Genomic DNA, 26,405 nt, shown 5'->3' with positions numbered 1-26,405 from the left:
ATTTAACAGCTCTACAATAACTTTATTATTTGAGGTATTTTCACAATGCTTTGCACACACATACAAAAACTCAAAAAGTTTTTTTAGTCATTCACAAATGTTCGATATGTGCCCCTTTAGTGATTCGGCAGACATCAAGCCGATAATCATGTTCCTCCCACACTCAGCGCAGCATGTCCCCATCAATGAGTTCGAAAGCATCGTTGATGCGAGCTCGCAGTTCTGGCACGTTTCTTGGTAGAGGAGGTTTAAACACTGAATCTTTCACATAACCCCACAGAAAGAAATCGCACGGGGTTAAGTCGGGAGAGCGTGGAGGCCATGACATGAATTGCTGATCATGATCTGCACCACGACCGATCCATCGGTTTTCCAATCTCCTGTTTAAGAAATGCCGAACATCATGATGGAAGTGCGGTGGAGCACCATCCTGTTGAAAGATGAAGTCGGCGCTGTCGGTCTCCAGTTGTGGCATGAGCCACGCGTGAAACTTGCCCGCACGCGTTCAACCGTTTCTTCGCTCACCGCAGGCCGACCCGTTGATTTCCCCTTACAGAGGCACTAAGAAGCTTTAAACTGCGCATACCATCGCCGAATGGAGTTAGTAGTTGGTGGATCTTTGTCGAACTTCGTCCTGAAGTGTCGTTGCACTGTTATTACTGACTGATGTGAGTGCATTTCAAGCACGACTTACGCTTTCTCGGCTCCTGTCGCCATTTTGTCTCACTGCGCTCTCGAGCGCTCTGGCGGCAGAAATCTGAAGTGCGGCTTCAGCCGAACAAAACTTTATGAGTTTTTCTACGTATCTGTAGTGTGTCGTGACCATATGTCAATGAATGGAGCTACAGTGAATTTATGAAATCGCTTCAATCATTTGTAATAGACCTGTACATACCCGTCGATGGCGTCTAGATCAGAGCTCGCACGGAAAGATATAGGTGATCGTTTTTTTCCGCGCGCTGTACGAGATTGGAATAATAGGGAATTATTGTGAAGGTGGTTCGATGAACCCTCTGCCAGGCACTTAAGTCTCATTTGCAGAGTATCTGTGTAGATGCAGACGCACGTGTACGAATTTACGTGGGCTCCGAGAATGTGTTCCAGGTGCATCGTTTTCTTTGTCAGGGAGTGTATCTAGGATATTCGTCTCGAACGACCTAAAGTGGAATGACAACCAGCCGTAGCAAAAGGAAATGTTAGGCTGAGATTTATATGAAGAACCTGAAGCAAATATGGTTTACTGGGTTTTCATTCGACCGGTTCTTAAGAATTTCTAGTCAGTGTTGGTCCCCATCAGGTAGGATTAACAAAGAGATGAGAATTATTAGAAAAAGAGCGGCGTGCTTCTTCACGAGTTTGTTTAAAAAGCGCGAGGTCGTTACTGAGATGATCATCAGATTACAGAGGCGTGCTGCACAGTGGAGAAGTTTTCTGTTAAAATTCCTCTCTCGTTCATCTAGTGAAGTGACCAGGACTGTAAAAACCAGGGAATTTACAGACCATACGGAACATGGCCGACGGTCGTTCTTCCCACACGCCTTTCGTGAATGAAACAGGAAAGGGTGAAATGACAGTGTTATCAGAAGTATCCTCCGCCAAAATTTATAAAATAGTTCACGGAGTATAGAAGTAGGTGTAGATAATGCAGTGTAAATGCCAATAACCCTGATTGTGATTTATGTTTACGGTATGCTTGGATGTGTACTTGAGTTATGGACAACAAAATGCACTAGATTTGATTTGTATTATCTCAGCCGTGTTTTTGTGATTTTGTTGTGAGTCTCAGTGTAATGCCACAAGGCGGTAGATTGGTCCTGTTTCTCAAGGTAGAATACCCTGATGCCTTGAAGCAGGTCAGGCCGGGACCGCAGTCCGAGCAGCCTTGAGTGTGCCACTAAGTGTCGTTTCAAGGCTTTGTCAGCGGTTCCGAGACAGAGGACATACTTGCCATAGACCAGTCCAAGGTCGACCGAGGACAAACACTCCACAACAGAAGCGACATTTCGACTTTTACGACAAAATCCACTCACTGGTATATGTAAGACAATTGTATGACTGAACAGCGTGCATTGCTAGGGTTATAACACCTGCAGTTATGACAGATTTATACTATCGCCCACTATAAATCTGCACTGATGGCCATCAGAATTAAAGCAACAGAAAGGACCACCCTGTATAAAACAGCTTCAAACGTCTGATTACTTTACAAATGAGTTAATGAGTGAAATATTTTACTTCATGCATGTAAGCGACAAAAGGTTCAGAAAAGGTTTGAAATTGTGCTCAATGTTTGTTTGAAGACGTTAAGTGCTTTCATTATGAAACGCCGGATAATTGTGCTCCATTTTAAGCAGAAACTAGTTTTTCACACTTTTCAATGTTTATGACGTCGTATCTCATCAACAATGTTTCGCACAAAGAGCGAAAGCAAAGAGAGCTTCACTCCAAGTTTAAACGCAGCCAAAACCTCTCAGACAAACAGAAGCTAAACGATGTCAAAGTTGGCGTAAGGAGGGCTATGCGTGAAGCGTTCAGTGAATTCGAAAGTAAAATACTAGGTACCGACTTGACAGAAAATCCTAGGAAGTTCTGGTCTTACGTTAAATCAGTAAGTGGCTCGAAACAACATGTCCAGACACTCCGGGATGATGATGGCATTGAAACAGAGGATGACAAGCGTAAAGCTGCAATACTAAACACCTTTTTCCAAAGCTGTTTCACAGAGGAAGACCGCACTGCAGTTCCTTCTCTAAATCCTCGCACAAACGAAAAAATGGCTGACATCGAAATAAGTGTCCAAGGAATAGAAAAGCAACTGGAATCACTCAACAGAGGAAAGTCCACTGGACCTGACGGGATACCAATTCGATTCTACACAGAGTACGCGAAAGAACTTGCCCCTCTTCTAACAGCCGTGCACCGAAAGTCTCTAGAGGAACGGAAGGTTCCAAATGATTGGAAAAGAGCACTGGTAGTCCCAGTCTTCAAGAAGGGTCGTCGAGCAGATGCGCAAAACTATAGACCTATATCTCTGACGTCGATCTGTTGTAGAATTTTAGAACATGTTTTTTGCTCGCATATCATGTCGTTTTTGGAAACTCAGAATCTACTATGTAGGAATCAACATGGATTCCGGAAACAGCGATCGTGTGAGACCCAACTCGCTTTATTTGTTCATGAGACCCAGAAAATATTAGATACAGGCTCCCAGGTAGATGCTATTTTTCTTGACTTCCGGAAGGCGTTCGATACAGTTCCGCACTGTTGCCTGATAAACAAAGTAAGAGCCTACGGAATATCAGACCAGCTGTGTGGCTGGATTGTAGAGTTTTTAGCAAACAGAACACAGCATGTTGTTATCAACGGAGAGACGTCTACAGACGTTAAAGTAACCTCTGGCGTGCCACAGGGGAGTGTTATGGGACCATTGCTTTTCACAATATATATAAATGACCTAGTAGATAGTGTGGGAAGTTCCATGCGGCTTTTCGCGGATGATGCTGTAGTATACAGAGAAGTTGCAGCATTTGAAAATTGTAGCGAAATGCAGGAAGATCTGCAGCGGATAGACACTTGGTGCAGGGAGTGGCAACTGACCCTTAACATAGACAAATGTAATGTATTGCGAATACATAGAAAGAAGGATCCTTTATTGTATGATTATATGATAGCGGAACAAACACTGGTAGCAGTTACTTCTGTAAAATATCTGGGAGTATGCGTGCGGAACGATTTGAAGTGGAATGATCATATAAAATTAATTGTTGGTAAGGCGGGTACCAGATTGAGATTCATTGGGAGAGTCCTTAGAAAATGTAGTCCATCAACAAAGGAGGTGGCTTACAAAACACTCATTCGACCTATACTTGAGTATTGCTCATCAGTGTGGGATCCGTACCAGATCGGGTTGACGGAGGAGATAGAGAAGATCCAAAGAAGAGCGGCGCGTTTCGTCACAGGGTTATTTGGTCACCGTGATAGCGTTACGGAGATGTTTAACAAACTCAAGTGGCAGACTCTGCAAGAGAGGCGCTCTGCATCGCGGTGTAGCTTGCTGTCCAGGTTTCGAGAGGGTGCGTTTCTGGATGAGGTATCGAATATATTGCTTCCCCCTACTTATACCTTCCGAGGAGATCACGAATGTAAAATTAGAGAGATTAGAGCGCGCGCGGAGGCTTTCAGACAGTCGTTCTTCCCGCGAACCATACGCGACTGGAACAGGAAAGGGAGGTAATGACAATGGCACGTAAAGTGCCCTCCGCCACACACCGTTGGGTGGCTTGCGGAGTATAAATGTAGATGTAGATGTAGATGTAAGTGCTTTCATTATGAAACGCCGGATATTTGTTCTCCATTTTAAGCAGAAACTAGTTTTTCACACTTTTCAATGTTTATGACGCCGTATCTCATCAACAATGTTTCGCACAAAGATATAATTTAGCAAGTGCAGTCCGTTGAACCACATAATTTCTCTGGTACATTCAGTGGTATATGTTGATACTGTCTGCAAAATATGCTGCGAATAGAGTTAGTAGTAAAGAAGTAATAAATTAAAACGTCACGACCCTTGCGGCAGTTTTACTGCATGACCAACGAAAATGTAGCAAGCGATAAATTTTTTTCCTTTATGTGGGGAGTGCAAGCGAGAAAAAGTTCCGCAAAGGTTTGACATTATGTGTAAAGTTCGCTGGAAGTCGCGAAGTGCTCTCATTCATAAATACTGGGTGAATAAACTCCGGGTATTTGTGCGGTCTCAGCCCTCGTGAGGCAAACTGAGAAGCTACTTGATGGAGAAGTAGCGGCTCCGGTCTCGGCAACTGACATACGGCCGGGAGAGCGGTGTGCTGACCACATGCCCCTCCGTATCCGCATACGGCTGCCGGTTGGTACCATTTGGCGTTCATCGCCTGTACGGGCGGAGATTAGTTTAGTTTATTTGCACGATGATCATTACGCTACATCAAGGCAAACACGCAGTTTCTTTGTAATACTTGTTTCAAAAAATGGTTCAAATGGCTCTGAGCACTATGGGACTTAACAGCTGAGGTCATCAGTCCCCTAGAACTTAGGACTGCTTGAACCTAACTAGCCTAAGGACATGACACACATCCATGCCCAAGGCAGGATTCGAATCTGCGACCGCAGCGGGCGCGCGGTTCCTGACTGAAGCGCCGAGAACCGCTCGGCCACTCCCTCGGCAATAATTGTTTCATTGAGTTAAAATTTTAATTAAGTTTATACCTCTTAATAAGTAGCTTGTGTGCCGGCCGCGGTGGTCGTGCGGTTCTAGGCGCTCCAGTCCGGAGCCGCGCTGCTGCTACGGTCGCAGGTTCGAATCCTGCCTCGGGCATGGGTGTGTGTGATGTCCTTAGGTTAGTTAGGTTTAAGTAGTTCTAAGTTCTAGGGGACTGATGACCACAGCAGTTGAGTCCCATAGTGCTCAGAGCCATTTGAACCATTTTGAAGTAGCTTGTGTCAAAATTTTAAGTTGTTAAATTCGGTCCTGCAACAAAGTTGTAATTGTCGAGAAGCATATTACATGCTTGGACTTGCAAATGAAAGGTATTTCAGCGCAATCGCAACGAGTACGCAGCAAATACTCGAAATATTAAAAATCAAATTGTTTTTGCTCCTGAAAGCCGTTAGATAGACAACCTGGTATTGTATTTCAGATTTAAGGTTAGAGGTTTAGTAATACAGACAGCAAATACCGAAGTTTTCTTGTGGTGCATATGCAGTACACGTAACGTCTACAGAGTGCGAAATTTGCAGAGCTGCCAACTCTGGCAGCAACGATGACCCTAACGAGTCTTGGCATTGAGTTTAGCTGAGGCTGGATGACAGATACCTGCACGCCATTCCAGCCCGTTTCAATTCCTTGCCAGATACATGAATCGTAGTGGCTGGCGAGCTGGGGATGTACCAGAACAGAAGCACTGAGGTAGGTCTGGACACTACCAGCAACATGAGGCCTTTTGTTATCTTGTTGAAAGATAACATCACGGTCCCTCAAAGATAGGGCATAATCGCCTGCCCGAACACGTCGGAATTGTAACGGTTGCAGTCCAAATTACCAATTATGCGAAGCAGAGAGGAGTGTGTTCCGCACCCAATGGTAATTCAACGCCATCACGCGAGGTACTAGACTCACACGACGATGATGAACGCAGTGTGGCAACGTTTGTTCTCCTTGCAGCCCCCACTAACGGACAGAGCCATCTTGATTCTTCACACAGAACCCGTGATGCTGCAGACGTCACAGCACTATTCTTGTGGATACCTCTTGCTGCAACCCATCTCCTTTCCTGACTCAGCTGTATGAACTAGCGCGGCGAGGAAACGGTACGCCAGTCCTCTCGGGCGACAGTCGCACGGGGCTGCCGAGGTTCTACACGATGTCGTGTATGGCGCTCTTTACCGATACAGTCCATTGTCGCTATTCGCGCGGCACTCGTGTGGGACGATTAATGGCATTCTTGACAGGCCACGGCACAATTACGACACGCGCTGACAGGCCATTCTCTTTCATATAAGACCTATACACTATCTTCTCACAAACAGCAAAGATTCAAATGCGATTTCTGAATGGGAAACCGATGCGAATATGTAGGTCACGTTACTCCAACCTACCTCATTGCGACTGCGCTGAAAAGCCGACCGTTTGTAGGTCGAAGCGTGTAATACACTTCATGTCAATTGGAAGTTCGCCGCATGCCAACTCTGTGGTGTTCCAGTTTAAATGACCAGCAGTATACATCTGGCACTATGTTGCATAGAACTGAGAATCGTCGATACGGTGTTTGAAAACCTGCTGCAGAGATATTGGAAACAACGGCGCAGCAGACCTAAGATACACTGAGGTGTCAAGAGAAGGGATAGCGTTAAGCACATATACAGGGTTATTACAAATGATTGAAGCGATTTCACAGCTCTACAATAACTTTATTGTTTGAGATATTTTCACAATGCTTTGCACACACATACAAAAACTCAAAAAGTTTTTTTAGGCATTCACAAATGTTCGATATGTTCCCCTTTAGTGATTCAGCAGACATCAAGCCGATAATCAAGTTCCTCCCACACTCGGCGCAGCATGTCCTCATCAATGAGTTCGAAAGCATCGTTGATGCGAGCTCGCAGTTCTGGCACGTTTCTTGGTAGAGGAGGTTTAAACACTGAATCTTTCACATAACCCCACAGAAAGAAATCGCACGGGGTTCAGTCGGGAGAGCGTGGAGGCCGTGACATGAATTGCTGATCATGATCTCCACCACGACCGATCCATCGGTTTTCCAATCTCCTGTTTAAGAAATGCCGAACATCATGACGGAAGTCCGGTGGAGCACCATCCTGTTGAAAGATGAAGTCGGCACTGTCGGTCTCCAGTTGTGGCATGAGCCAATTTTCCAGCATGTTCAGATACACGTGTCCTGTAACGTTTTTTTCCCTGAAGAAAAATGGGCCGTAAACTTTAAACCGTGAGATTGCACAAAACACGTTAACTTTTGGTGAATTGCGAATTGGCTGCACGAATGCGTGAGGATTCTCTACCGCCCAGATTCGCAAATTGTCTGTTCACTTCACCATTAAGAAAAAATGTTGCTTCATCACTGAAAACAAGTTTCGCACTGAACGCATCCTCTTCTATGAGCTGTTGCAACCGCGCCGAAAATTCAAAGCGTTTGACTTTGTCATCGGGTGTCAGGGCTTGTAGCAATTGTAAACGGTAAGGCTTCTGCTTTAGCCTTTTCCGTAAGATTTTCCAAACCGTCGGCTGTGGTACGTTTAGCTCCCTGCTTGCTTTATTAGTCGACTTCCGCGGGCTACGCGTGAAACTTGCCCGTGCGCGTTCAACCGTTTCTTCGCTCACTGCAGGCCGACCCGTTGATTTCCTCTTACAGAGGCATCCAGAAGCTTTAAACTGCGCATACCATCGCCGAATGGAGTTAGCAGTTGGTGGATCTTTGTTGAACTTCGTCCTGAAGTGTCATTGCACTTTTATGACTGACTGATGTGAGTGCATTTGAAGCACGACATACGCTTTCTCGGCTCCTGTCGCCATTTTGTCTCACTGCGCTCTCGAGCGCTCTGGAGGCAGAAACCTGAAGTGCGGCTTCAGCCGAACAAAACTTTATGAGTTTTTCTACGTATCTGTAGTGTGTCGTGACCATATGTCAATGAATGGAGCTACAGTGAATTTATGAAATCGCTTCAATCATTTGTAATAGCCCTGTACAGATGGCGGTAGTATCTCGTACACAACGTATAAAAGCGCAGTGGATTGGCGGAGCTGTCATTTGTACTCAGGTGGCTCATGTGAAAAGGTTTGCGACGTGATTATGGTCGCACGACGGGAATTAACAGACTTTTGTACGCGGAATGGTAGTTGCAGCTAGATGTATGGCACATTCTGTATCGGAAATAGTTGGGGAATTCAATATTCCGAGATCCACAGCGTCAAGAGTGTGCTGAGAATACCAAATTTCAGGCGTTACCTCTCACTACGGACAAGACAGCGACCGAAGGCCTTCACTTAACGACCGAAAGCAGTGGCATTTGGGTAAGGTTGTCGGTGCTAACAGACCAGCAACATTGTTTCAAATATCCGCATAATTAATGTGGGACGTACGACGAACATATCAGTTAGGTAGTGCAGCGAAATTTGGGGTTAATGGGCTACGACAGCAAACGATCATAGTGAGTGCCTTTGCTAACAGCAGGACGTCGCCTGCAGTGCCTCTCTTGGGCTCGTGACCATATCGATTGGACCCTGGACCAACGGAAAACCGTTGTTGTTGTTGTTGTCTTCAGTCCTGAGACTGGTTTGATGCAGCTCTCCATGCTACTCTATCCTGTGCAAGCTTCTTCATCTCCCAGTACCTACTGCAACCTACATCCTTCTGAATCTGCTTAGTGTATTCATCTCTTGGTCTCCCCCTACGACTTTTACCCTCCACACTGCCTTCCAATACTAAATTGGTGATCCCTTGATGCCTCAGAACATGTCCTACCAACCGATCCGGGGAAAGAAATACAGTAGAATAAGAATGGGTAGCTTTGAGGGATGAAGTAGTGAAGGCAGCAGAGGATCAAGTAGGTAAAAAGACGAGGGCTAGTAGAAATCCTTAGGTAACAGAAGAAATATTGAATTTAATTGATGAAAGGAGAAAATATAAAAATGCAGTAAATGAAGCAGGCAAAAAGGAATACAAACGTCTCAAAAATGAGATCGACAGGAAGTGCAGAATGGCTAAGCAGGGATGGCTAGAGAAGGATGTAGAGGCTTATCTCACTAGGGGTAAGATAGAGACTGCCTACAGGAAAATTAAAGAGACCTTTGGAGATAAGAGAACCACTTGTATGAACATCAAGAGCTCAGATGGAAACCCAGTTCTAAGCAAAGAAGGGAAAGCAGGAAGGTGGAAGCAGTATGTAGAGGGTCTATACAAGGGCGATGTACTTGAGGACAATATTATGGAAATGGAAGAGGATGTAGATGAAGATGAAATGGGAGATACGATACTGCGTGAAGAGTTTGACAGAGCACTGAAAGACCTGAGTCGAAACAAGGCCCCCGGAGTAGACAACATGCCAGTAGAACTACTGACGGCCTTGGGAGAGCCAGTCCTGACAAAACTCTACCATCTGGTGAGCAAGATGTATGAAACAGGCGAAATACCCTCAGACTTCAAGAAGAATATAATCATTCCAATCCCAAAGAAAGCAGGTGTTGACAGATGTGAAAATTACCGAACAATCAGTTTAATAAGCCACAGCTGCAAAATACTCACACGAATTCTTTACAGACGAATGGAAAAACTAGTAGAAGCCGACCTCGGGGAAGATCAGTTTGGATTCCGTAGAAATACTGGAACACGTGAGGCAATACTGACCTTACGACTTATCTTAGAAGAAAGATTAGGGAAAGGCAAACCTACGTTTCTAGCATTTGTAGACTTAGAGAAAGCTTTTGACAATGTTGACTGGAATACTCTCTTTCAAATTCTAAAGGTGGCAGGGGTAAAATACAGGGAGCGAAAGGCTATTTACAATTTGTACAGAAACCAGATGGCAGTTATAAGAGTCGAGGGGCATGAGAGGGAAGAAGCGGTTGGGAAGGGAGTGAGACGGAAAACCGTAGCATAGTCAAATGTCTCCCGATTTCAATTGGTAAGAGCTGACGGTAGGGTTCGAGCGTGGCGTAGACACCACGAAGCCATGGACCCAAGTTGTCATCAAGGCACTGTACAAGCTGACAGTGGCTCCATAATGGTGTGGGCTGGGATTACGTGAAATGGGCTGGGCCCTCTGGTCCAGCTGAACCGATCATTGACTGAAAATGGTTACGTTCGTCTACGTAGAACACTTTGCAGCCATTCATGGACTTCATGTTCCCAAACAACGATGGAATTTTTATGGACGACACGGTTGTCGCGACTGGTTTCAAGAATATTCTGGACAGTTCGAACCGGTGATTTGGCCACTCAGGTCGCCCGACACGAATCCCATCGAACATTTATGTGATATATCGAGAGGTCAGTTCGTCTGCGCAACACTTTGGCAATTATGGACGGCTGCAGAGGCAGCGTGGCTCACCATTTCCTCAGGGGACTGGCAACGGCTTGCTGAGTCCATGCTACGTCGTGTTGCTCCAGTGCACAGGGCAAAAGCACACCCGACACGGTATGATGAGAATATCCTACGATTTTTGTCTCTCCAGCGTAGTATCGAGCTTGTAACATGCGAGTTGGTGTCGCGTGACTGATATGCTCAACACTGTGTCGATAGAGCGCATACTTTTGTCGTGGAGTCGGCAGCAACATCATTGTGGATTATGTGTCACACAAATGAACTAGAGAGACCATTACTACTAGCAAAATCTTTAACAAAATTTCAATATACAGGGTGATTCAAAAAGAATATCACAACTTTAGGAATTTAAAACTCTGCAACGACAAAAGGCAGAGCTAAGCACTATCTGTCGGCGAATTAAGGGAGCTATAAAGTTTCATTTAGTTGTACATTTGTTCGCTTGAGGCGCTGTTGACTAGGCGTCAGCGTCAGTTGATGCTAAGATGGCGACCGCTCAACAGAAAGCTTTTTGTGTTATTGAGTACGGCAGAAGTGAATCGACGACAGTTGTTCAGCGTGCACTGAGAATCCGCGGGAAACAATTCAGTATGAACGTGACTCGCCTAAGGCGAACGTTTTCTGTGCCATTTCAGCCAATAAAGTTTTTGGTCCCTTTTTCTTCGAAAGTGCTACTGTAACTGGACTACAGTATCTGGAGATGTTAGAGAATAGGCTGTTCCCTCAGCTCGAACCCGAAGCACAACAATTCATATTTCAGCAGGATGAAGCGCCACCACACTGGCACTTATCTGTCCGTAACTACCTGAACGTCAACTACCCGAGACGATGGATCGGCCGCCAGGCAGCCCGTGACAGAGCACTTCATCACTGACCTCCAAGAAGCCCTGATCTTACCACCTGCGATTTTTTCTTATGGGGGTATGTTAAGGATATGGTGTTTCGGCCACCTCTCCCAGCCACCATTGATGATTTGAAACGAGAAATAACAGCAGCTATCCAAACTGTTACGCCTGATATGCTACAGAGAGTGTGGAACGAGTTTGAGTATCGGGTTGATATTGCTCGAGTGTCTGGAGGAGACCATATTGAACATCTCTGAACTTGTTTTTGAGTAAAAAAAACCTTTTTAAATACTCTTTGTAATTATGTATAACAGAAGGTTATATTATGTTTCTTTCATTAAATACACATTTTTAAAGTTGTGGTATTCTTTTTGAATCACCCTGTATTTTATGGAGCAATAACGAATATAACTGACTGTACTAACAACATTATTTAAAAGCAATGTTAACTTTCACTATGTAAGGTTTTTAGTTATGTATAATGACGGGCATTTAATGCATGGAACACTATTGTCAGAGAACAGTAGCTCTCTCTGGTATACATTGACTCTCTTCAAAACGTCACTGTCTACGCCTATTCCTTGAATGTTGCCTGTTCTTTTTTTTTTTTAAAAAAAATAAGAACTGTGTTTACGTCTATGGAACAGAAAGTATGTAACACAAAATGGTTCAAATGGCTCTGAGCACTATGGGACTCAACTGCTGTGGTCATAAGTCCCCTAGAACTTAGAACTACTTAAACCTAACTAACCTAAGGACAGCACACAACACCCAGCCATCACGAGGCAGAGAAAATCCCTGACCCCGCCGGGAATCGAACCCGGGAAGCCGGGCGTGGGAAGCGAGAACGCTACCGCACGACCACGAGATGCGGGCTATGTAACACATTCTCGGTATTCTTGCCGTGTCAGTTCTGGATAAAATCTCGAGCTTTCGACGATTACCTCCATCGTCATCGTCAGGAGCAACTGACTGTCTTCACTGCTTTTTTTTTTTCCTTTATTGATTTTCAATTCCCCCCGAAGGGGGCGGGCTGGCAGCAGCTTAGTACGCTGCTCTACAGCCTACAGACTTTTACTTTAAAAAACGGAAGAAGAAAAGAAACAAGAAAAACAGGCGATAAAACGGTGACGTCAAGTGTAAAATGGCGGGAAAATGTGGAAAGTTAAAACAGAAAGCAAAAGGGGTTGGCAACGTTAATAAAAGACACAGGAATCAGACAAGTAACATAGCACACACACAATTAAAAAAACACGGCGACAGTCTGGTTTCTGTTTGCAAGAGATAAAAGGCACACTCAGCGACAGTATGATGGCCGTTCGCAAAACTTCCCAAAAAACACAACACGGAACACCCACTTCTTCACTGCTGCTGTGGTTGCCTTCTTATAGCCCGTGGACGGCTTCTGATTGCTCAGCTTATGATTGGTCGGCGATTAGGTGCTGCTGTCGCAGACGGTGTCAATGTGTGCGCCGGTGGCGCCACCGCTTCCGTTGGAACGTAAACCTTGGAAGGAACATCTGTGCTGCTTCTCTGCATCAAGCGCTCGTTTCCATGCACAGTTCAGATGGTATCCGCTATCGCCGTTAAGGTTATTTTGGCTCATTATTTCAACAGCCTCCTTAATAACAGAATCCCAGTACGTGGAGGCGTGGGACAGAATTTTTGTTTCATCTAACAATATTTTGTTTGTCCGTGAGGCTGTACTCCGCAATTGCCGATTTCTCCAGTTCTCTATTTTTAATATGTCGTTGGTATTCTGCACAGTGGTCGGAAACGGTACGAATCGTCTGACCTATATAATTTCTTCCACACTCACAGGGCATATTATAAACTCCAGGGACCCTGAGGCCGAGATTGTCCTTAACAGGGCGCATCATCTTCTTAATTTCCTTAGGAGGGCGAAAAATCGGTCTTATACCTCGCAGGACTCTTCCTATTTTGCTGGAAATCTCGGCACAAAAAGGGAGAACCGCAATCGGTGTTTCATCCTGTGGGTGTGCAGCATTTTCACGTTTCCTTTTTTTGGAGAACGCTGCCTTTATATCGCGTGCACCATAGCCATTTTTTCGGAACACGTACTTCAGATGGTTAATCTCGGACCTTAAGTGGTCCTCGTCAGAAACAGTTTTTGCTCTATATATCAACGTGTTCAAAACGGCTCTCTTCTGAGCAGGATGATGGAAACTCTGTGCATTACTTTTTTTGCCATGTACTGTATTTTACACCCTTCATTACGTATACTACAAGAAAATAAAATTTTTGGCGAAGGTTACAGCCTCGGCGGATAGATGGTTTTAGCCCCAAAGAAGTTCATAGCAATTGTTTGCATATGGCAACTGAAGGTGGTGTATGGGCTCTGGATCGCGAGGTAATAGATTAAAAATTGTGTGAGAAGTTTCATTATGACCTTCATTTCCAGTAATACTATTTGGAACCAATACCAGTACGTATCGCTGCTCTAAATTTACGATGCGGTTAACGCTCCGAACTAGTTATGTTCGTGACACACATCTCTCAAATGGAATGGTGACTGTTAAAATGTTTTCCCAGTTTAATCTAATTTGGAGATTACTTATAAAGACAAGAGAACATATTTGCGATCAGAATGCAAAAAGCAATAGGCAGTGAAAGTGGCAGACGGGAGACAATGAATGAAAGCGATCGCCGCTGGAAGTGGAGAATTATCGAGGATGCTGCTGAATAATTTTTCGATGAACGGGACAGTAAGTCGGTCTGGTTAGCAAATCGCTGTTGACTCCGGCTGCATCCTATGAATAAATATCAAGGGAAAGCAACGGCCTTGCGAGCGCACATCGCTGCTAGTGGAGCTTTTAAGTCCGCGACGGTTACGGCAAAGAAGTGATATGAAAACCATCTAATTTTAGTCCGTCGGTCATTCGATTTTTTATAAGTTCTGCAGTGATTCCAATTTTAAGCTTTTAATAGCATGTAGTTCGGAGTCTCAGCGACCTGGGTTGCGCTGCCCTGAAACCGCACCCGAAGGCTGTACACACCGTTACACCAGTAGTAAGACCAATATGGCTCTCCATAACATTGGAAGAATGGGACCTCTCCAAGGTCGTGGCCATATTAGCCGACGACATCCGTGGTAGGCCTACTGCAGAACCACGATTCCTTACTAAATATTTGCATAGCAACAGCTCCGCAAATCGCTGTATCGTGAACCAATTTTCTCAAGGCCTTGTCACAATAACAGAGAATTTCAACTCTAATCATTTACATACACGCCGTCGGTCTGTACGTATAGGCAGTTGTATTGACATACGATCACGTCTTAGAAGTGCTTCACGTTTTTCTTGTCGGTCAGTGTATTTAACCCCAAAGAAGGAGCAGAAAAGTGCACACAGTGTACATGCATAGACAATGTGGATAAATGTGTTACACGGCAGTAATTTCTGTGATTTTATCACAAGCGCAAGTAAAAATCAAATTTTCTTGAAACCTCACAGCCTGTGTTATTTAGAACTGAACTTCAAAGTTGTCAAAAAACCTCTGACAAGGGGAGAGCTACGAGTCGGAGATGGGGATCGGGGAACGGACTGAATGTTGAAGTGGTTAAAACTGTCCGTTATCTTACCATAAAGCCGTTCACAGTAGTGGACGTCCGGTCAAGAGATGACGACGAGATCTATTAAAATGGTCGCAACCTGTGAAATAGCTTTATAGTGTAGTTTGTAAGGTAGAAAACTAGTACGCTGGTGTTCGTGGTTTTTGTTTATTCTTGCTTTACTTTCACTTTTCATGGGAACCTTCACTGCGTTCCTTACAGAAGAGATGGCAAAGAGATAAAATACAATTCATTTCATATTCAATATGCATCAAGCGCATACAGATTTATTTATTATGTTGCGATTTTTAATTTTTAGAGTGATTGTCTTGAGAGAAACATCAGTAAGATAAATTGTTCACTCGCAGGGACGTCATTGTACGAAGCACACCTTGCCAAAGCGGTATTTACTTTTCAGTTGATTTAAGGGAAAACTTACGTCACAAAGTTTCTGCAGTATTAACCTCTCGTATATTAATTTTGCAGACATAAAACACCGTCTAATTTAAATTAAGCGCTATTCATCCATATTTTCAGTCACATACAAAGATTCGCTTCGGTGCCAACGTTTTTGCAGTGCGCCTCTATAAACGAGTTATCACGTACGAAAGAGACAACATAGTTTCAATAAAGGTAAAGTGTATTAGATTTTTTACGAAAATAACACGCATAAGAATTAAAGTGGCCAGCAATTTATTTGGACGAAACTCGGATTATCATGTACTATACTGTGAATAAAAGGTGGCAAAGTGATGTAGTCCGAGTGAATCAATATTACCAGACAAAATAGAGTGGCTATACACATTTATCTGTTGTGTTACGCAGGGCATTGACGTACAGGCGTGTAGCGTGTGGCGGCGACTGTGCTGCCACCCTAGCCAAGTAGTCAGTTCGCTTTGCTGGATAATGTTACACGACTTTGAATATTTGACATAAATTTAGTGTTTCCAAGGAAAAGTACGCAGCGTTGGACAAAAATATGGAAACACGGCGAGAAATGTATGCTTCAACATAAATGCAGAAGCTAGCCAAACGTGGATTTGGCGCTGTTGTACTAGATCACGAACGGCGCCCGCGCAATGTCCTCAATCCGTTGCAAGTGTCAGTCGAGGTCAGAACATTTTTCTGTATAGTTGTGAGTATATTAGGTTGGAGCTAAGTAACTGCGAACGTGGCAGAATTGCTGATGCTGCTGTTTCAAGAGGCACCGAATGGAAGATTTACACCGCATACAGGGAAAGCGGAAAAACGTCGTCCGCTATGTAACAGGGCGTACGAACGTCTGTGCTGAGTTGAACCATTTGAGCGAAAAATAAGTGGACGAGAACTCCAAAAGTCATTGCAGAACTGAATTTCGCAATCGCGAACCCTGTCAGGACCAATACAACACGAAGGGAGCTCCACAGGTACGGAACTGCAGGGCGAGATGGAATTCCAAAACGGCTCATCAGTGATGCAAAATGCCCATAAGAGGAAAACATGGTTCAGAAGTACATGAAACCTGGACTGTGGAGCAAAGGAAGAAAGTTATATGGTCGGATGAGGCACGTTCCACAGTTTGCAACCTATGGCCGAGTCTGCGTCCCAAGAGTAAAGCATGGCGACGGTTCGGTGATGATTTCGGCAGCCATGTCCTGGTGTTCCATGGCCCCCACGGCTATTATATAAGGTCGCATTACAGCCAAGGGTTAGGTGACCATTTTGGCTGTTCAGATCCATCCCATTGTACAGTGTTTGTTCCCCAGTGGTGATGAAGCCGACAGGAACCTTGTTCACACAATTTGCATCGTTCAGGACTGATTTTGAGAGCACGGGGCGAACTGTCGCATCTCCCCTGACCACCACAGTCGCATTGAAAACCATACAGGACATACATACTTATCGATCAAGCTAACACGTGACTCAGCGTTGTATTAAATAATCCCTGTGTACGTGAGACATTTTTTTCCATATGTGATACGGTACACTACAGCATCGTCCGCCCTCGTGGTCTCGCAGTAGCGTTCTCGCTTCCCGAGCACGGGGTCCCGGGTTCGATTCCCGGCGGGGTCAGGGATTTTTCCTGCCTCGAAATAACTGGATGTTGTTGTGTCGTCTTCATCATCATCATTCATCCCCATTACGGTCGGAGGACGGCAACGGCAAACCACCTCCATTAGGACCTTGCCTAGTAAGGCGGTGCGGGTCTCCCGCATCGTTCCCCTACGCTCTGTAAAGAAGCATGGGACTTCATTTCCATTTCCACACTACAGCATCACTGGTCTTTCGCGGTCTGACTGTGTTGGTGAGACAGTAAATTTATCCACAGAGCAGTGACGCTGCGTCACTGCAATACATTTTGGAGGTGTGGCAGTGGGACTTGGAGTCCCGTACCACCCTCCAACGGTGACAGTACTACATCAATCAGGCAGAAAAATTTAGCCTGACATGGGCAGCTAGAGTGGGAAACTAGTGACCGTAGATTGGGGGGCTAGTCCCGCCAAAGGATGCATCTGTGGTGGAAGTGCCAGGCTTATCATTAGCCGTGGTCGGAATCTGATTCCTCTAGGATGGTAAGGGGAACCGGATGTCGATGCCAGCGGCGTGGAAGTGTGGTCCCACAGTGGCGTAATCCATGGACAGGGCACAGGGCATCCACTTTGTCATAGAGCTGCCACGCATTGTTGCATATGGTTGTCTTGAGGGGATGATACCAGCTTCCTCGTGGAGAGTCCCAATTTTCGTGAGTGGCGGGGCGTCCAAGCTCCACCTGAGAACCTTGTTCTGCAGGCGCTGCAAAGTCCGCATCCTGGTGGCACTAATCGTGGCCCATGCAATGGAGCCATACCTGAGGGCAGGCAGGATAACTGCTCGATAGATGCAGAGCTTGGTATGCACGTTAAGTTCCCTACTGCAGTAGAGGGGGGAAGCTCTCGTTAGCTTTTGCCCCTTGTCGGCGACACACTCCGCATGACAATGGAAGAGCAACTTGTCGTCCATCCAGACAATGAGATAGGTGGCCGTCGGGGATTGGTGAAATAGAGTGCCGCAGTTTTGGCGGTACTGAGATCTATTTTGTTTGTCTGGCACCTGTCGCTAGACGTGGGCGACGATGGCGTCGGTGATACGGCCAGTGGTATATAGTGCTATGTCGTCGGCATATTGTGCCAGGTGGCACTAGGGATGACAGGCATATCATTGACATAGATATTAAAAAGGATGAAAGACAACACTGACCCTTGTGGAGTGCCCACCAACAATTGGCGAATGCCGGAATGCATTCCCCGTTGAGCCGCAAGGAAAGTCCTACTGCAGAGGAAGACATCAACGATATTGACAGAAATATCCAGTATAGAGGTCTGCGTCAGCATCTTGCGTACTGCGCTGTGTTGCCAGATCTTGTCGTAGACGTTCTGTATGTCCAGAAAAACGGCAGCTGTTGACTTGGCGGTGTTGAAACATTTGTTGATGTGTTAAGTGATCTGTAGGATCTGAAGTTCGGCAGAAAGGTGCGAAGTGAATACAAACTGTTCAGGTCGGATCGTCCCAGCCGCTGCCAGAGACTGGGAAAGTCGGTGCAGGATCACAGGTTCAAGGACCTTCGCCATAGTATTTAGCAGGCTGATAGGCCTGTTGTTAGGGGGACTGTCGGGTCCTTGAACCGCTAGGGGCTCGCAATCAGCTTCACTTGTTTCCACTGAGGGGGCAAAAGGCCAGAAGTGAGACAACAGTTTAAAATCTTAGTGAACAAGATGAGAGGCGTGCGTGGAAGGTGGCAAAGATGTTCATTTAAAATTACGTCCAATTCAGGAACCTACCGGCCACGTTTCCTTCGTAGGATACGCTCGACTTCTACCATGGACGTAAGGAGGGAGGCAGACTGGGGTGGGCGGTTGCGGAAAGTGGCAACAGCTGTCAGGACATTGTGTTCCTCCTGTAGTTCGTCCAGAGAAAGTTCCTGGACAAGGGGGCGGTTTTGGGCATGCGCCAGCGCTTCCACAATTTGGAGGGTATCATACGACAAGCCCGCTGGCGTACAAATAGGATGGGCAGTCGGCAGCATAGAATGCTGCAGGGCGTGAATGATAGTCGTGTCACACTTACAGTGGAGGAGGAAAGCAGACATCCTGTCCTCCCATTGCTCGGACCACAAGTCGGCGAATCAGTGGCAGAATTCGCGCTGGAGGCGTCTCATTTGGCGTTTTCCCTGAGGATCGCGAAACTGCTTCCACCGCCGGCGGTAGCGGTTCGTTTGCACCATCAGCTCCCATAACGGGGGAGGCAAATAGTCCAGGGGGGTTAAAGCCCGAGGTACAGTGGAGGTGGAGAGTTTCCATATTTTGGCAGTAAGGTAATCCGCTGCATGGAGTATATTGGCCAGTGTTGTCAAGTCGAGGTCGTGCCGAGTGATGTTATGAGTACCCTGGCGAACTTGTCCCAATAGGTGAGGGTCACAGTGGAACAAACATCAAATGAAAGGGCAGCATCTGTGAGGTGCATGAGTACTGCATCATGGTCAGAGGCCAGTTCATGGAGAACTTCCAGTGAAAACTGAGCAGCGATGATTTTGAAGATGGCCTCATCCAGAACGTCTGGCTGGCAGTTAGAACGGACTGGGATATGGGTAGGTTCGTGGGGCCATAGAGCAATAGCACTAAAGTATTCTCCAGGTCAAGGAGGGTTTAGAGACTCGAGAATGCCAACCAGGTGCTTGGCACTGAGATCCGCCCCAATGACGAGCCCGCCAAAGGATGTCAATGTGCAGAGATCCGTTTCCAGCAGTGGCTTGTTTGGGCTCAAATACGCTGCTGCAACAGTAACCGCTGTGGCCTCTATGTGTTTCATTGGCAGGAATCTCTCTTGGGTATGGACAAGGCCTTTGTTGAGGAACACTGCTGTGCCTCCACCACGGCGGTTGAGTAGTAACACACCATGTTGTGAAGGCAGAAGTCGTCTGTCGGTTTGAGGTGTGTTTTTGTGACCAGTAAAACATCCACACGATGGAGGAAGGCGTTCAACTCTGTCTTCATCCGTTTTATGCCACTGTCATTAAAATTGCAGGTGACAAGATCCCGAGAGGGCTGGTGGTGGCGTGGTGGCCGATTCGCCATTACAACAATGTTCGACTAAGCCCTTCCACTAGGGCGATGACCTTGAGAGGCCTGTCCTCCGACCGATGGATTATGTGTGCAGTGGCACGAATAACAGCCCGGATGTGGGGTTTCATGAAGAAGGAGATGATCTGGAGGATTTCGTGCATGTCGTCCTAAAAGGACGCATCAGTCTCCACCACTGGGGTAGGGTCCAGGGTGGGCTGCTTGCCCCTGCAGCGGACAGGGGCGGGTGTGGTAGTAGGCAAAGTGGGGGGTGGGGCCAAAGGGCTGGGATCTGGCCACAGGTGGTCTAGAGTGGGCTGCAGCTGGCTTCTGTAGTCGGTGAGCAGTGGTAGCCATAATGCAAGATGGGCAATGAGGTTCAAATGGCTCTGAGCACTATGGGACTTAACTTCTGAGGTCATCAGTCCCCTAGAACTTAGAACTACTTAAACCTACCTAACCTAAGGACATCACACACATCCATGCCCGAGGCAGGATTCGAACCTGCGACTGCAGCGCTTAGAACCGCACGGCCACACCGGCCGGCAGGCAATGAGGAGGAGACCAGTAAAACATCCACATGATGGAGGAAGGTGTTCAACTCTGTCTTCATCCATTTTATGCCACTGGCATTAAAAATGCAGTTGACAAGATCCCGAGAGGGCTGGTGGTATGGTGGTCGATTCACCATTAGAACAATATTTGACTAAGCCGTTCCGCTAGGGCGGTGACCTTAGGGGGCCTGTCCTCTGACCGACGGTTTTTGTGTGCAGCAAAGGAGTCTGGGCAGAAAGGGGTGCAGGTGCCACAGAACTGTCCAGTGCCGTATTGGCTGGTACCAGAGCAGCTGTTGAGCGTGGCACACCAGGCTAGCCTCGCAAAACAGGATAGTTGGTCGTGCCCCATTGTGGTGGGGAGGTCGATTTGTTCTTGGTTGCCTTTTGGGAGGATGGGGAGACTTCAGTGCCTTCTGGTAAACAGGGCCCTTGTCCAGGATGCCACGTGGTGGCGATTGTGGGTCATGCCCAGATAGCTGGCGCAGGCAGGTTTCTCCAAGGTGGGGAGCATGCAGTTCTCCATAAATTTGGGCCAGCACACTTAACACATTGCAACGGCATGGAGCCGTAATTCCCAGTATATCATAAACGCTGGCATTTGCGACAGAAGAATGGCCCGTTGCGGCCCTCGTACAATTGAATCTTGACCTCTGTGTACAGAAGGTACTGGATTTGGTAAATCTGCTCTACGTCCTCCCTCTGGGAAAGAGAGACGACATGGGTAGGGCAGGGGATCTACACCCTGGTCTCAGAATGCCTCTTTCTATACTTGTGGACCAAAGGGTCTTCAAAGCGGAGCCGAGGCAGTTCCTCCTTGACCTCCTCTTCTGTAACCTCTGGTGGCAAGTCCTTGATGACGATTTTGGTTTGGCGATTACCCGACGTCTGATGGGTATAGTGGGGCATCGCCTTTGATTTGACAAAATCGAGAATGATAAGATAGTCGTCCCTTCTGCCGAGCAGGTGTATCACACGATCTTTTTGGTAAACAGCTAGCAATTGGCGGAAAATGAGCCGCTGGAGCTCAGTGTTCAGTTTTTGTCATCCACAGGACCATCTGGTGCGGCGTCCCCCGGGAGGGAGGTATCGGAACGCGGTCCGCTGTCACCATGACCCACCTGAGTGGAGGAGCGTCTGCAGCGACGGCCAGAGGACTGTCTGACTGGGTCAGGGTGCCTAGAGGGCTCGCCACGGTGGCGGGGCAGCGTGGGGAGCGGGGGTGCATTCGTGGGTGGTCGGACACAGCCGAGGAGTTCGCCACCTCACTACGAGAAAAATCAATTACTGGGAAGTCAGGTGATACGTCGGACGGGGGCGACGCGGAGGAGCGGTCCCTGATGTGAGGCGGTGGACCGGCTTCAGTGCCGATGGTGCCTGCCAGCGATTTGTGACGACTGGCGCGATTCAAGTGATCCTTCGCCCACTGTGTGGAACGCGTTCGTGCAAGATAGCACTTCCAGTGATTTAAACTGTACTACCCCACGTGATACGATTGGTATACGATATGTTAAAAAATTGTGGGAAACATAAATGAGAAACTTCCTGGCAGATTAAAACTGTGTGCCCGACCGAGACTCGAACTCGGGACCTTTGCCTTTCGCGGGCAAGTGCTCTACCATCTGAGCTACCGAAGCACGACTCACGCCTGGTACTCACAGCTTTACTTCTGCCAGTATCTCGTCTCCTACCTTCCAAACTTTACAGAAGCTCTCCTGTGAACCTTGCAGAACTAGCACTCCTGAAAGAAAGGATATTGCGGAGACACGGCTTAGCCACAGCCTGGGGGATGTTTCCAGAATGAGAGGAGACGAGATACTGGCAGAAGTAAAGCTTTGAGTACCGGCCGTGAGTCGTGTGCTTCGGTAGCTCAGATGAAAAAAAAAAAAAAAAAAAAGATGGTAGAGCACTTGCCCGCGAAAGGCAAAGGTCCCGAGTTCGAGTCTCGGTAGGGCACACAGTTTTAATCTGCCAGGAAGTTTCATATCAGCGCACACTCCGCTGCAGAGTAAAAATCTCATTCTGGAAACATAAATGAGTGCGAGAAACATCACTCATGAGCCGTGTACCGCATAAAATTCTCGCGTCGTAAAATTGTTATAAGTGACATGCCATAATTTTCGTGTCAATGAAATGCTAGTTGCAATTTCTTTTTGGTATCGTGACAATTTCGACGTTTCCTATATTCTTGTTGAAGGCTGAGATAAGCATCATCACATCACTTAAAAAGTTGCGACAGATATTTGAGTATAAAGCTTATTTGCACACTTTATTTCACGTATACAGTATGACGTGACACGCCAGATCAGTAGTGATGTTAATCTGCGGGTCGGTGGCCAAATGGGTAAGAGTCACACTACAATCTGAAGGTCTGAGGTTCAATTATCAGCCGGTCCGTGCATTTATTTTGTAAGTCGCTGCTTCTTCCACTTGCGGCAATGATTTGTAGACATCAGTACAACCGAGTCGTGTTGTACTTCAAAGTCCCCATTAAACTGTAGGTCTCTTTATAATTCAGTGTTGTAACAATTGCAGGTTAGGAAAATGGCGACAGTAAACTGTCTCCAACATTGTCATGCCTAGTATTCAACCAAACCTTCGGTTGGGAACAACTTTACCATATCTGTGGAATGCCGGTTTTATACCCGATTACTCTGAGCTGACTGGAATGATGTTGTTTCCGATGACACTCGAAAGACATTTACGTTTCCAATACGTGGTTTGGAAGATTTCACCTCCTTCAGCAGATGGATCTGTTCAAAATAGCGTAACAGCTACAGTTATTTACGTATTTTAGTTGGTATTCATAACAGTGGCTGAAGCGTGCTGCGACTCGCGTTGGTGCTGCTTGTAGGTTTGCGCCCTCTGTTGGAGGCCAGACGGCATCGTTTAGTTGGCATGCTTTTCGTTGTTTGTCTTCTTCTCGTCTTGACTGGCGCCACTCGTTTCGCAAGCATTGCCTGTCCGTTAGTGGCAGCAGCGACGATTATCGATATGTAGTAACTGTTGCCCTATCTTTGGGGCGACGTCGTTGTTTTTCCGTGTCGTGTGAATGTGGCAGTTCGGTTGGGGACTCAGGAAGAGACCGGTCCGTGCAGTGCGATAACACGCCGGGACCGCTGGTGGTTCGCATGGACTGCCAGATGGAAGGGCTGTGGTCACGTGGGTGTACAACCTCGTCGTAAACCAGATCCTGCAGGCTTTAAGATGAGTGCATTTCAATTCAATTAGAGAAACCTCCACCTTTGTGACGTCTCGCGATTCTCCAGTGACTTGGGTTCGTGTTGCTGCTCGTAGTGTCGACTTCTTATTAATATTTACTGCGTTCAGCTTCTTACAGTTTGTTAACTTCAACCAGCGGTATTTTTCCTGCCTGGTGGCAGCTGACGCCCCGGTTACCTGCCCTGGGGGTTAGTGTATGTAACGGCAGTGTACGTTTCCTCGCCTTGCCGCTGCTGTCTGGTAAGGCGCGTACTTTTGACAGATTTCTTGATTATAGGCCGTTCGTGATTCTTCTACTCTGGTGGTAGTGATTTGTTTCTCGTTCCGGGCGCTCTAAGCACAGTGTTCTGGGAGCGTAGTGCAGTCCGCCGGTTCCGGCTTTGGCGTGTTGTTCCATTCTTGCATTTGGTTTATTGGACGTCAGGTAGCTTCAGCAAGATTATCATTAGTCATTCGTTAGAGTGCTACTAGTCTGAGTTGCCATCTTGTTAAGTGAATGCAACTCTTGGCTGCCTATCTCATCGCTCGCGAAAGTGTTTGTTGCCGGACCTTCTCAGAGGTCGATTCCTGGAGCACTGTCTGTGACTGGTCCTTTTGTTTTATTATTGTATTATTTATTACCATACTTGTAATGCCTAGATTAAAGGTTATGTATGTCAAGTTAATAGTTCCGGTCGCATTCTGGAATAAATTTAGCAGTGTACGGGTTGTATTCCAAGGTTACCATCGTCATATTTCACCTGTTTGGTGGTCAGTTGATTGTTTCTTTTAATTAACCTTTGCTTGTGTTTGTTTGTTTTACAGCAGGTTTCTAAATTTTTTTATATAATTTCCGTTCCTGGCGTGTAAGGCCTACAGCCATCATTGTGGTCATTTGCTTTGAAAAAAATAATTCGATATATGTATTTTAGGAGTAAGCCTTAAAACCTTATTTACTGCCATTCCTGGCGTCTGATAACTTCTGCTGTGTTTCTGGCCACTTACTTTTTAATATTTCAATACCTTTAAGTCGTAATTGCAACGAGTTCTTACACATTCTTAATTTATTGCCATTCTTGGCGTGTAAGGTCTTCAGCCGTGATCACAGTGACTTTTTCTTTTTTTTAACATTATCTGTATCTGTATTTTATGGTGATTTGCTAAATTGTAACGCACTGAAAACACTGTTATTTACACAGTTGTTTATTCCTTCATTAATAAAGTTTTTTTTATTTATGGTTGAGTCTGGAATTACTGTTTTGAAAATAAATGTGTGTAACTGTGAAAGGCTACCAATAGTAACTGATTACGGTCCCGTCCACAATCGTAACCGAATCCTGCCTTCCGTTGACTATCAGGTCAAAGCCAAAATTGACTACCTCGAGGATTAGTTATGAGTCGTGATACGTCACCAATAAGAAACTAGTACCTTTTGATAAAATGTGTGTACTGATTCTTACTTTTCCGCTACTGTAGCAATTAAACTCAACTAAGAATTAAGAACAACTCAGTAGTGGAAGAAAAAGAAATAAAGCAGGATAACTCAGGATTTATGAAGCAATGAAGACGTCAGAGGCAGTTTGGTACTTGCGAAAAATTCTACGGGTATGAGACGTGCATATGGAAACGAGGGAGACTTTACTAAAGGTACATGTTTGGAACGCGGCTAGTAAAACCTAGAGAATAACAAACTTTTGAAGTATGGTTCTGTCAAAGAATGTTAAATACTGTTGAAGTACTGAGAAGAATTGGCGAGGACAGAGGTCAGAAAAAAACATAGGTTAGCGGAACTTCTGATATAGTATCCAAATACGCCGCTGGAAGTGGATGGGGTAAGTGGTAGGTGTACAAAGAGATTAGGATATGCGAATCAGATTATAGAGGATACTGTGACGTAGTTACATAGAGAAGAATAGCTTAGCGCAAGCCGGGAAAAGGTGGAGGCCAGCATCAAATCAGTTAAAAGATAGTTGAATCAGCAAAAATGTATCATTTAGAGTTGGGCAAACGATACTCACTATCGAACGAGCTCGAGGTTTTCCGATACGCCACAAAGTTCGATCCACTATCGAGAGCCGCTCGAACAATCACGTGACATTTGATTCACGCCCCGCGAGAGCCAGTGATCGAAAAGAAATTTTAAAACATTGCGACAAGAACAAGCTATAGCTCCAAGTGACATTTGACAGTTCCGTGAAACGCAGCTGGAACTGGTAGTAAATACCACCACCATACAAACTCTTGTTGTACTTGAACTAATTTATAATAAGAGTTGTCATACAGTGTTTATGGGTACCATTTGTAAACATTTATTTTGATTTTTTAAATGTTAAGCTAACTGTCGAAGGCAAAAACGTTATTCTTCAGAAATATTACTCGGCTCTGAACCCATGGCAACGTTTTATTTGGCTATTAAAGACAATAACAATTTATGAAGTGAGCTGCAAAGGAGCATTTCGATCCCTGTTCACATATTAAAATAATGCGTTAAAAGTTAAGTCTTTGTGGTGACTTAGTACCTATGTACCGCATTTTTACAATGTGACTACGCCTATTCAGGCCGTTTTAG

The 26,405-nt window shown here is 45.9% G+C and overlaps 1 protein-coding gene across 1 annotated transcript in view; it reads right to left on the bottom strand.

The window, feature by feature from the left end:
• The window catches only part of LOC126191183 (uncharacterized), a 211,909-nt gene that overhangs the window by 82,742 nt on the left and 102,762 nt on the right, over positions 1–26,405 (bottom strand). The window lies entirely within an intron of this gene.

Source organism: Schistocerca cancellata, chromosome 6 (genome assembly GCF_023864275.1).
Source record: "Schistocerca cancellata isolate TAMUIC-IGC-003103 chromosome 6, iqSchCanc2.1, whole genome shotgun sequence".
Classification (NCBI taxonomy): domain Eukaryota; kingdom Metazoa; phylum Arthropoda; class Insecta; order Orthoptera; family Acrididae; genus Schistocerca; species Schistocerca cancellata.
The sequence above is the reverse complement of the archived record's forward strand: the minus strand, read 5'-3'. Positions and strand labels throughout refer to the sequence as shown.